The sequence below is a fragment of the Sceloporus occidentalis genome, unplaced genomic scaffold (assembly GCF_023333645.1).
Source record: "Sceloporus occidentalis isolate IW3139 unplaced genomic scaffold, rSceOcc1.0.p SCAF_20, whole genome shotgun sequence".
In the NCBI taxonomy this organism is placed as follows: Eukaryota; Metazoa; Chordata; class Lepidosauria; order Squamata; family Phrynosomatidae; genus Sceloporus; species Sceloporus occidentalis.
Window position 1 is genome coordinate 936,682 of NW_028317000.1, and position 12,197 is coordinate 948,878.

The 12,197-nt window shown below is 44.1% G+C and overlaps 1 protein-coding gene across 10 annotated transcripts in view; it reads right to left on the bottom strand.

Annotated features, from left to right (window-relative positions):
- PUM1 (pumilio RNA binding family member 1) overlaps positions 1-8,960 on the bottom strand; it is a 75,631-nt gene extending 66,671 nt beyond the window's left edge. For 7 of the 10 annotated variants that reach the window (XM_089483515.1, XM_089483510.1, XM_089483514.1 and 4 more), the window contains exon 1: positions 8,852-8,960. The gene's annotated coding sequence lies outside the window, so the exon portion shown is untranslated. Of the gene's footprint in view, positions 1-2,147; positions 2,208-8,070; positions 8,370-8,851 lie in introns of those variants that run through there. The other 3 variants (XM_089483513.1, XM_089483506.1, XM_089483508.1) reach the window with 3 other exon arrangements.
- Positions 8,961-12,197: the final 3,237 nt, after the last annotated feature.

Here is a 12,197-nt window from a genome sequence, read left to right on the forward strand (position 1 = left end):
TTACCAGATGTCCTGAAAAGTATATCATATCAAGCATCTGTAGACTTGAACACATAGACACCATGTAGGTGTTAACACGAATAAAATCAAGACAAGCTGAGAAACATCTGCCCCCAGCCTGGGTTAAAGTAGGCCAAAGGGAGAAGAAACCAAGTCACTGTTCCATTAGACAGTGAGGGTCACAAGTACCACTGGGAGGTACTGTAACTCAGTAGCAAAGTACGGTAAATGCTCTGTTTCCAGAGGCTCAGTAACAGTATTGACAGTTAATAGATCTTAAACAGATCTTAAAATATGTTTATGTTTATTTTAAACATAAAGAAGAGCATGTATAAAGAAAGAAGGAAGGATAAATCACTGAGAAAGAGTAGAGATGTGTAGACCAAGCTTACAGGAATAGTTTAAGGAAAGCTAAAGCTGAGTACAAACTGGGACTAGCAAGAAAAGCAAGGAGTAACCAAAGAAGTAACTTGAAGCTGCATATAATATAAATAAGCTGGCCATTGAGTTCCTTCAGTGGCAAAAGTATTTTTCTTAAAGGCATCGTCAGTGGGCCAAGCAAGAATTGCTAGATGAACTGCTGCTCCATGTGTTCTACGAACAAGATGTATATTACACGGGAATGGTTCACATTGTATTCAAAAACAATAGAAGAGACTGGGATATTGATTTCAATGGCAGCAGTGTGTATGTGTATATATGTCCCACGGGGTGTATGTGCCACATATGAAAAATGCACATGTTATCAGAGAAAGGGTGTATTCTAGGAAAATGGCAAAGGGGAAATGTTATTTAAAAAGAGAGTGAGCAACCATCTGATATTCACTATTTCAAATGAGACACTGAAAGTGGAAGTAGACAAGAGAGGGAATAAGTCAAAGCCATAACCAACCATAATAAACCTGCCTATAAGAAATATATGTCAGATCTGCTCAGATCTGTTATAGCAGTTTCTTAACTGTAGAGTACCACTTCAGAAATGTTTTACCTGACATCTCCTTTCTTAAGCTTTAGGCAACAGCACTAAATCATTTCATTTGTCTGCCGTCTTAGTGAACAGTGATGCTGAGTATGCAGAAATAATGCAGTTTGAGACCATTTTAACTGCCCTGGCTCAGTGCTATGGAATTCTGGGAATTGTAGTTTATTGTGGCACCAGAGCTCTCTGATAGAGAAGGCTAAATATTTGACAAAACTACAGTTCCCCAGAACTCCCTAGCATTGGGCCAGGGCTGTTAAAACAGTCTCAAACTGGGTTATTTCTGCAGTGCGTTTTGGACCTATAGTGTCACCTTGAAATTGTACTACATTGTTTTATGCTGCATTGCACTGTTTCATTAATTTTGCAATTTAATACCGTCTTGTTTTATCTTGTAAAAAACCTGGATATTAAAAATCAATGTTTTTTTAAAAGTAACTTTAAGTTTCTATGTTCCTTTTCTAGTATTCCCATGCAGAAGCCATCAGAGTACAAGTTACTCCACAAGTGGACTGAAGTGCTTGAAGTAACTTAAATGTTTTAGCCTAAGTAAAACTTTGTTGAAGAAGATATGCTTTCTTGTTTTCAGCCTAATACAACCCTATGAAATGAATGGGGTTGCCATAAGCAGACAGTCAGCTTGAAGTTACATACACATACTAGCCACTAATAATTAAGCATATTTAGAAATGCAAGTCTGGACCTGGGTCACGTCTCCATATACTCATTCAGTCTCTCCATTAGATTGCTCAACATCTGATGAAAAGAAATGGGTAAACTGAATCTACAGAGTGCAGCATACTCCATTTCTAATTTAGTAGAAAATCTATGGCCTGTTACAGACTGCCAAAATAAAGCTGCTTGGGGTCTCTTTGCATGTATGCTCTTTAAATGATACGTGCATCCTAAGAATCCGGAAGCTGCACCAAAGCTGCACTGCAGTGCTTAGGAATGGAGTGTGGCTTTGGCACGACCTCCGGACTCTTAGGACCCATGCATCATTTAAACATCATACCTCCAAAGAGACCCGAAGCAGCTTTATTTTGGCAGTCTGTAACAGGCCAAAAGGTCTTCCTCATGCACTCCTTCGTCTCTCCTTCTTAAGCTTGCAACTGTAAGCATTTAAAAGTAACAGCATCAACAATGAAACAAAAATTACAGTAATTACATATTCAGACTGAATCCAGGAACTGTGCTTATTTTAAGTCAAGTTGGTGAATAAGCAGGACTTGAAACCACAATTTCATCCTGATAAAGAGTTAAAAGAAAACACAGTTTGCACAAACAATTTAAAGCGGGAAATGAAACTTCCTATCTCCTCCTCTAGTACACAAAAGAAGACAGAAGAAGGAATGTGCTATCCTGAGACACACCAGAATGTCATGGTTTCCACAAATCTGAGTTGGGCCTCTGTACTTCAGGTTATAAGTTTAATATGTAATGTTCTGTTTCCAAATGCTAAGTGGTAAACAGGGATGGGAAAATGAGCCTCCACTCGAAATGTACAGGGGCTAAACGCATTTTCAAAAATCTTCACATAAAAGAATGAGTTCCTAATTCATCTGACTATCTGCTCTATGGCTGCATCTGTACTGCAGAAATAATCCAGTTTGACACCACTTTCACTGCCATGGCTGAATGCTATGGAATTATGAGAACTGTAGATTTGTGAGACATTTAGCCTTTTCTGTCAGAGAGTTCAGGCGCCACAACAAACTGCAAATCCCAGGATTCCATAGCATCGAGACATGTCAGTTAAAGTGCTATCAAACTTGATTGTTTCTGCAGTGAGGATGCAGCCTATGCAACAAAACACCAGATCAGCATGATCCAGAGTGTAACCAACATTGGCCTGTACTCAGGCACTGGACTTAGCCATTTCTAGGTTTTGTTAGCTATGTTCCTCAAGTAGTTTATTAAGAAAAACATAGTAACAAAATGAGGATATATGTTTAAATCTATTATTTCAGCTCCCTCAAAATAACATAATTAAATACAACAGAATACTTTCTTTGTCAAGTTTCCAAGACCAAGTATCACCAAAATATTTTTCTTACACTTGCCTACATGTATGTTATACTCTTTCACCAATTCTGAGGAGTCACAATTTGTATCACTCACACTCACACTCACACACACACTTTCTTCCCCTTTTAAAAATCTGCAAGTTGGCTTAGAAATTATGGACTTAATGTAACAAAATCCTAAAGAAAACCTGAGAATGCCATAGGGCAATAAATGCTATGCAGCCCCAAATGTCATTGGACATATACCACCTATTGTGGTGTATGAAGCAAATGAACCAGGCAAATCTTCTTTGTAAAGAAGGTCCACAAATTAGGTGCCAACAAATCAAATTTTTCATTGCATGCAGCCACCTGAAGATGTATGGACAGAAAAAAAAAATTCAAAACAGAAAACATTTTAAATCATCTTCCATTACTGGACTTCAATATAGAAAATGTCAAACCAGCTCTTTATCTTCTAACTAGAGCAATTTCTAGAAGGTGCTCACAATCGGATTGGCAAGCTTACAAAGCAAAGCAGGCTTACAATAAATACGTTACACTCGCGGGTGCTCTTACTCACGGCATTAGAACCCTGAGAAAAGGGAGCGTCTCAAAGCAACTCCACATGTCACATAATGTCAAATGCCATTTCATGTATCAAGAATCTGCAGCTGATCTAGATGAGCATATCTGAAAGGTGTGCAACTAGAAGCTACATATGTGCAACCAGAACTATACAGGGCAATCATGTTTCTAGTTGTACATATTTCAAAACAGCGTGATCCTGCCCCCTTACGTATAAGGCCCAAGCCATCAAAACATTAAAATGCCTAGATCAGCATAAATCACAGACCTAACTTCATACCTTAGAATCTACTTCAGGCAATCCACTCCATGTTTCCCCCAAATTTCATGAGTGGCTAGCCAGAACATAGACCTTTAAATTCTAGGGGGGGAAAGATTATGGGACTCTTTATAGAGAGGTTTGCTCTGCTCCTTCTCAAATGGCCTTTAGGAAGTGGGCAAAGGTGTGGATTTCCCCCCAAGGGGAACCTTGCCTAGAGAACCTTGTGACTATTTTTAATATTCAAAGTCCGTCTTCTGTTTGGAAGCAGAAAGAGTATTTTTCTCTTTTCACTTCCTTCTCAGCAACTGGGGTACTTTCATCAACAGAACCAGCAGGGGGAACCTTCCACTCTACAGTCCCTATGTGCATCCACAAAATTGATTCTGGACGGCTGTTGAACAGAGAGGAGGGAAAAATGCAGTCAGCCCTGTGTATCCACAGATTCAAGCATTCATGGCTTGACAATATATATATAAATTCCAAAGAGCACACCTTGATTTTGCCACTTAAAGATGGGATGCCACTTTACTATGCCACTGTATTTAATGGGACTAGAGCATCAACAGATTTGGGTTTCCTGGGGGGCAAGATGTTTCCTGGAAGCAAACCCCAGTGGATACCAAGGGCCCATTGTATATTGTGCTGGCATTCACCTGGCAGTGCAACACTCTAGCATACTCCTACAGCTCCCAACAACCTTAATGGAGCACTGAGAACAGAAATTTTCCAACACTATTGTTTGAAACAACAAAAATGTCAGGGTTATCATATGTGGGAAACAGAAAAAAGAACCCCCTTCTGTATAGGAGATCTGGTGTAGATTCATAGAATGGTAGAGTTGGAAGAGACCACAAGGGCCATCCAGTCCAACCCCATTCTGCCATGAAGGAACTCTCCATCAAAGTCTAAAGGACAGATGGCCAGCCAGCCTCTGTTTAAAGACCTCATAATGCATGGATATTTTATTAACCATCACTGCAGCAGCAAAAAAGGTGGGGTGGGATGGATAGTAAAGCATACTGGGTCTTTCAGTGCTTGGACATTCATAAGAATTTCAGAGGTGTAACAGACTCCAAAACATACTTCAAATGTATTCAGAAAGACAAGCTTTTTGTGAACTGAGACTGCAGTTCATTCTTCTTTTATGAGCCTGGGAGAAGGTGCATTATCCACCACTAGTTATCAAGCATCTTCTGCTGACTGCATGCTATTTGCTATTGTTTTGGTTTGTGTTAATTTTAGGTGTTGTGAGTTGCCTTGCTGATCTTTCGATCTAAAGATGAGATACGGGCGTTTAATAAACAAACACATAACTATTCAGGGAGAAGCAAGGAACTGAAGTCAGTTGTCCATTTGTTTGCAAGATGACTTTAAGGCAACTTGGAATGTTTTCAAGTGGTTAAGAACCAAGCATTTTGACATTTTGTGTTGCAAATATTAACGCTCTCTATCAATCCATCTGGTTGCGGAAACCGCAGGTAAGGTCCTCATGGCCAAGGGCTTCTTCTCCAGTAATGAGTTGTAAGGATGCAGTTTTAAGCAATTCTGTGGGATTAACATGGAGCTATCCAATTTTACAATAAAAACTGGTTTACATTTTCTGTTGCGGTTGCCTATTGATGTATGGCCAACACAGCTACCCTTGGATAGGATTCCAATTTTAGTGAGTGAAAGCAGCATGCCGTACCTCAGAGTGATTTCCTGGGCATAGAGAATTTGCAGGCAGTGAGGGCTTACTTGATATAACAACAACAACAACAACAGCTGTTAAACAACTGTCTTAAATTGTTGTCTACATAACTAATAATAATAGTAACTTTTATTCCCCGCCTCTCTCTGCGGATGGAGGGTCTGTGTGTTGTTGTAGTCAATTAGTGACAGCCACAAGTAGATTCAAATCAGCCCTGAGCTTCACTGGATGATCCTAACACCAGCCGCTGTGTCACTTGGCTTAGCCTACCGCAAAGGGTTGTTGTGAAGTAAGAAAGTACCTGTGATGAACAAATCGTGCAGGCACCCTAACCTCCCTGACTTTTGAAATAAAGACATGATTTTGTCCAATCGTCGAAGGCTCACAGAAAATATTAATGAGACTTGTGCAGCCTCCCCTGTAATAAAGAATCAATAACTTCATTTATATCCCACCTGTCTTTCAAGACTGAGACTCAACAGCAGAACAGGTGGAGTATTCAGAAACGCTTGGAAATCTGAAAACGTCCACTGAGATAGCAATGCCTTTGCTTTCTGATGGCTCAATGTACACAAACTTTGTTTCATGCACAAAATTATTTTAAAACACTGTGCATAAAAATTATCTTCAGGGCATGTGTATAAGATGTGTATGAAGCATAAATGAATTTTGTGTTTAGACTTATGCCTAGGCAAGTATTCCAAAATCCCCCCCAAAAAATCCCAAACACTTCTGGTCCCTGGTCCCTTGCATTTTGGATAACCTGAACTATTTGCAAATGAACCCCGCAGTATAAGAAGATGCAAGACTGCCTTCTCGCATATGCAAGGAAATCCCAAAAGGAGCAGTCTGGACAGGTTACCGGAAACACAACAGGGAACAACACCTCATTGCAAGTCTACAGCTAAAGCATTTTTACACCATCTCATGAAAACAGACGGCTTCTAAAGTGGGGATTTCCTATAGTCTATGACCAGTTTCAACGCTGAGGGTTTTTGTTGTTGTTGTTGTCTTGCCCATGCGCAGCTGAAGGAAGAAACTCATCACCACACTTGAAGCGCAGTCTCCTCATTCAGCCAGGACTCTTCTGCTCTCTAATAGGATCCTAAAACCCATTCTGCAGTAATAGCTTTATATGTTCAATTTCCATAATACAGATTATGGAATCAAATGGCGAAAACAGGATGTTCTGTTAACACTCTCTGTGGGGCTTCCAAAACTGCAGGACCATCAGGACTACTGTAGGACTATAGAGTCAGATCAGCTAAGCCAGCAGTGGGCAACTTCAGACCTTCTAGTTGGGTTGCAGTTCCCATCATCCCCAGCCAGCAGAGCCAGCATAAGTGTACCTCAGGGATGAGCAACTTTCCAGCCCTCCAGATGTTGCCAGACATGATTCCTCATCATCAGCTACGCTGTCCTTGTAAGGCTGATAGAAAGTGAAGGCCAACAACATCTGGAGGATGACGCTGCCCACTCCCGATATACACCCACATCACAAAACCACAATTCCTTTCAAGAAGCCATGTGCCTCATTTGCCACATTAACTCTGAAGTGCCAAGCGCTTCCTTTGGAAAACTGGAAACCGTCTGTCCTGCCATGGCTTCGAAAGCCTCCGTCGTCACACTAACGCTGTGAGATTGTATTGTTAACTGCCGGAAGGAGTGCTTCATTTGAACTATGGAGCTGGGAAGAAGAAGAAGAAGCCCTAAGGAATCCAGTGAGCAAACAGGCCTAGTAAAAGCGTTCTGCAGTGCTCACTTTTGTTGTTGTTGCCGTTGTCGAAGTAAGATCCCACAGGGCAACCAACACTCGCCAAAACAGAAAAGGGGTTCAACTGGCAAATGAACCTCTGGAAGATTCATTTTGAAGGCTGGAATCTGCCTTGTAACAAAGCTCTTCTCCCTCCTGTAACTTTGGCCCTATACAGACAGGCCCAAATAAAGCTGCTTCGGGTCACTTTGGAGGTATGCTGTTTACATGATGCATGTGTCCTAAGAGTCCGGAAGCGGCACCAAAGCTGTGCACCAGTCCTTAGGACTGGATTGTGGCTTTGGGGTGGCTTCTGGGCTCTTAGTAGGCATGCGTTATTTAAAGGGCATACCTCCAAAGTGACCCGAAGCAGCTTTATTTGGGCCTGTCTGTATGGGGCCTTTGTTTCCCTGAGAACTGCTTTGTCCTGGAAGGAGAGGAGGCCCAGTCCCTCTCCTTGTGGCTCCCTTAGAAACACAAACACCTTTGCAAAAGGGGCATCAAAGATGGCAACCCAACACTCCTCCTCACTAGCTAAGAGAGCGAAGGGTGGCTTCTTCCACTTTGGGTGCCCTGACAGACAAAGGCCACCAGGACCCAGCACAACAACAACAACGGCACCACAAAGGCACCCAGGAGCTTCATCGGGCCTTTTGGGCCCAACAAAACCCACAACACAAAGCCCTCCTCCAACTCACAAGCCTCGCGTCTAAGAGACGCGACAGGATTTCTGAGTCGGGGTGGGTTTTGCATTTTGTATTGTGTTCCACGACGACAACAAATAATACACACCTGATGGGAAGCTTCTGACTTGGGGCCGGGTTTTGTATTGTTTCACAATACAAAAGGTAAGGCGGCTTAGTTGTGAGTCCTCTTGAGTTGCAGCGGGTTTTGTATTGTTTCAGGGCAGAAAATGTAAGAGACGTGAGATTGGAAGCTTCAGAGCTGGGGAGGGTTGTGTGTTGTGTGTTTCACAACACAAAACATAATAGGCATGAGATGTGAATGTGCGCCCAGATAGGTATTCCACACACAAAGGCACACCTCCAAAGCTGAAACCCCAAAGTCTCAGCCCCAGCTTCGCCCTTCCCTGAGGCTGCCCTGGCCCTTGGTCTCTGGGGCCCAGAGCAAGCTCTCCTCTCCTTCGCTCTCTTCTCATCCTTCACTTCCTTCACTATTTCAAAGGGGGGGGGGCTTCCATTGGGCCTCTGCCCCTTAACCCCCCCCCCCTTCAACTGGGAGCCACTGATGGCTCTCGGCCTGCCTTCCCCGCCCCTCGAGAGGCGCTGGGCAGAGGCAGGGCGAGAACAAAAGCGGCGCCGGCGGAAGGCCCGACTCGCGGGAAGCGGAGCCCCGTGACTTCCAGGGGAACGGGCCTCTCTCCCCAACAACAATAGAGGCCTTGCTCTCGCGCTCGCAAACAGGGAAGGAAGGCCCCGCTGCCGCCCAGGGCCCTCCTTCCTTTGCCGGGGCCTGGCCGCCGGGGCCTAGCCCCGAGCCCCAAAATGGAGCCTCCGCCGGGCCCCCGAGGCCTCCGGGCCCCCTTCGCGCCCCCCGGGGCCGGGATACTCACGGGCGGAGCGGCGGATGGAGATGGATTCCGCAGCCCCCCCTCCCCCCGGCCTCCTCGACGCTCGGCTGCCGCTCCCCCGGCCTTTCACTCCGACAACATGGCGGCCCAGTCAGGGCTCGGGGCGGCGCGGTGCATCACGGGAAGGGAAGGCGAAGAGGAGGAGGAAGAGGCGGATAGGCCTCAGGCGCTGCTGGCTCTCAGTCAGGAGGAGGAGGAGGAGGAGGAGGAGGAGGAGGCGGCCAAAGGGAGGGACTAGGCTCATACAGGCGCAGCCACAGTACACCGCTTCCGCTGCTTTGCTCTGGTGCCGCAGCGAACTACAGTTCCCAGAATTCACAGCAGGGAGTCCTGATAGCTAAAGTGGTGTTAAACGAGATTGAGGCCACAGCAAACTACAGTTCCCAGAATTCACAGCAGGGAGTCCTGATAGCTAAAGTGGTGTTAAACGAGATTGAGGCCACAGCAAACTACAGTTCCCAGAATTCACAGCAGGGAGTCCTGATAGCTAAAGTGGTGTTAAACGAGATTGAGGCCACAGCAAACTACAGTTCCCAGAATTCACAGCAGGGAGTCCTGATAGCTAAAGTGGTGTTAAACGAGATTGAGGCCACAGCAAACTACAGTTCCCAGAATTCACAGCAGGGAGTCCTGATAGCTAAAGTGGTGTTAAACGAGATTGAGGCCACAGCAAACTACAGTTCCCAGAATTCACAGCAGGGAGTCCTGATAGCTAAAGTGGTGTTAAACGAGAATGAGGCCACAGTACACTACAGTTCCCAGAATTCACAGCAGGGAGACATGGCAGCTAAAGGGGTGTCAAACCGGATTACTGCCACAACAAACTACCATTCCCAGAAGTCACAGCAGGGAGACATGGCAGCTAAAGGGGTGTCAAACCGGATTACTGCCACAACAAACTACCATTCCCAGAATTCACAGCAGGGAGACATGGCAGCTAAAGGGGTGTCAAACCGGATTACTGCCTCAACAAACTACCATTCCCAGAAGTCACAGCAGGGAGACATGGCAGCTAAAGGGGTGTTAAACGAGATTGAGGCCACAGCAAACTACAGCTCCCAGAATTCAAAGCAGGGAGACATGGCAGCTTAATAATAATAATAATAATAATAATAATTTATTTCCATCCCGCCTCTTCAATAAGGATCAAGGCGGCTTCCATCAATATGAAATATAGCGCAATAAAATAAATCCCCACCTTCCTTGAAACAATGCGCATAATTACAACACAACAAAGTATAATAAAAATAGAGTTAAAAATCGTTAAAGTCGTGTCAAAGCAGATTGAAGCCACAATAAACTACAGTTCCCAGAATTCCATAGCATGGAGGTGTGGCAGTTAAAGTGGTGTCAAACATTATGGCCACAACAAACTATAGTTCCCAGAATTCCATAGCATGGAGCTATAGCAGCTAAAGTGGTGTCAACCCAGGCTGAGGCCACAGCAAACTACAGTTCCCAGAGCCATGGCAGCTAAAGTGGTGTCAAACCAGGCTGAGGCCACAGCAAACTACAGTTCCCAGAGCCATGGCAGCTAAAGTGGTGTCAAACCCGAGTATTTCTGCAGTGTGGATGGAGCCCCAGTTGCAGAGCTTTAGGAAGTATGATAAAGAAACTCTCCTCAGGCATAACAATCCCGGTGCAGGCGTTCTGGCCATGGAGGAAAATACAACAACATCCCCCAAAATCTACAAAAGAGTAATATTTTTATGGAGTTTATCATACAGGAGGAATTTCTCTTAATTTCGAATGAAAAGAAAGTGGGGCCAGAACGCATTCATGTGAATTCGCTAGTTCAGCCAATTTACATGAATTCGAATTGCATTCAGACTGACTTCACATTGCCTGAAAATAGCATGCCATTGCCCAAAATTGCGTGTGGTAGTCTATCCTGCAATAACATGAAATCCCATGATTGCCTTTGGATATACTACAATTCCAAGGATTCCCTAGCGCTGAGACAAGGCAGTTAAAGCGGTCTCAAACCAGGTTATTTCTGCAGTGTGTTTTGGACCTTTCTCAGGCAACATCTGAACTGAGGCTGCATGCACACTGGAGAGGTAAACCGCTTTGGCACTGGTTTAATTGCCCTGGCTCCAGGCTATGGAATTCTGGGAGCTGGAGTTTGTTGTGGGGCCTAGACCCCCCACCCCATGGATACCAAAATCCATGGATGCTCAAATCCCATTAATTACAATGGCATAGTAAAATGGTGCCCCTTATATAAAATGGCAGAATCAAGCTTTCCATTTTAAAAATTATGTTGGTTTTTGTTTTTTAATATTTTCAAGCCATGGATAAAGAACCCAAGTATATAAAGGGCTGGCAGTATTATAATTACACATGCACACACATATTTGCATGAGTTTGTTTGTTTGTTTGTTGTTGTTGTTGAGTGTCTTCAAGTCATTGTGGGTTTTCTTAGTAAAGCTTTTTCAGAGGGGATTTGCCATTGCCATCTTCTGAGGCTGAGAGAATATGACTTACTCAAGGCCACCCAGTGGATTGGATTTACCTGTTTCCAAACCAGGATTCAAACCCTGATCGCCAAAGTCATAGTCCAACACTCAAACTACTACACTACACTAGCTCTCTAAGGTAATATTAACCTATTTGTATATAACAGAAAATGTAATTGTTTCACACCTACGTGTATAAATGCATGTGTCTATGTGTAAAATCTAAACATAGGCCTGTTACAGACTGCCAAAATAAAGCTGCTTCGGGTCTCTTTGGAGGTATGCTCTTTAAATGATGCATGGGTCCTAAGAGTCCGGAGGTCGCACCAAAGCCACACTCCATTCCTAAGCACTGGAGGGCAGCTTTGGTGCAGCTTCCAGATACTTAGGATGCATGCATCATTTAAACAGCATACCTCCAAAGAGACCCAAAGCAGCTTTATTTTGGCAGTCTGTAACAGGCCATAATTATATAGCAATAGCAATAGCAAGTACATTTCTATACTGCCTTTCAGTGAATTAACACTCCCTGCACAGTGTACAAGTTGGGTACCTGTTTTAGAGACCTATGGAAGGTTGCAAGGCTGAGTGGACCTTGGAGCCCCTGGGATGGAACTCACAACCTTGTGGCTGCAGCACAGGCATTTAATCGCTGCGCCACCAGGGCTCCCTGCTGCAAAACCAGGCAAAACCAAAGAATATTTAAATACTAAACTTTATATATGTCACCTTCCAAACTAAGGCATGGGACAGACCATCCAAAAAGGATGGCCTCCCGGTGCCTTGCTTTGCTCCGTGGGGAAGCCACAGACTCCAGACCGTGGGACTTCCCCGTGGAGCAAAAAGAACCCGCCAAAAGCGTGTTCTTC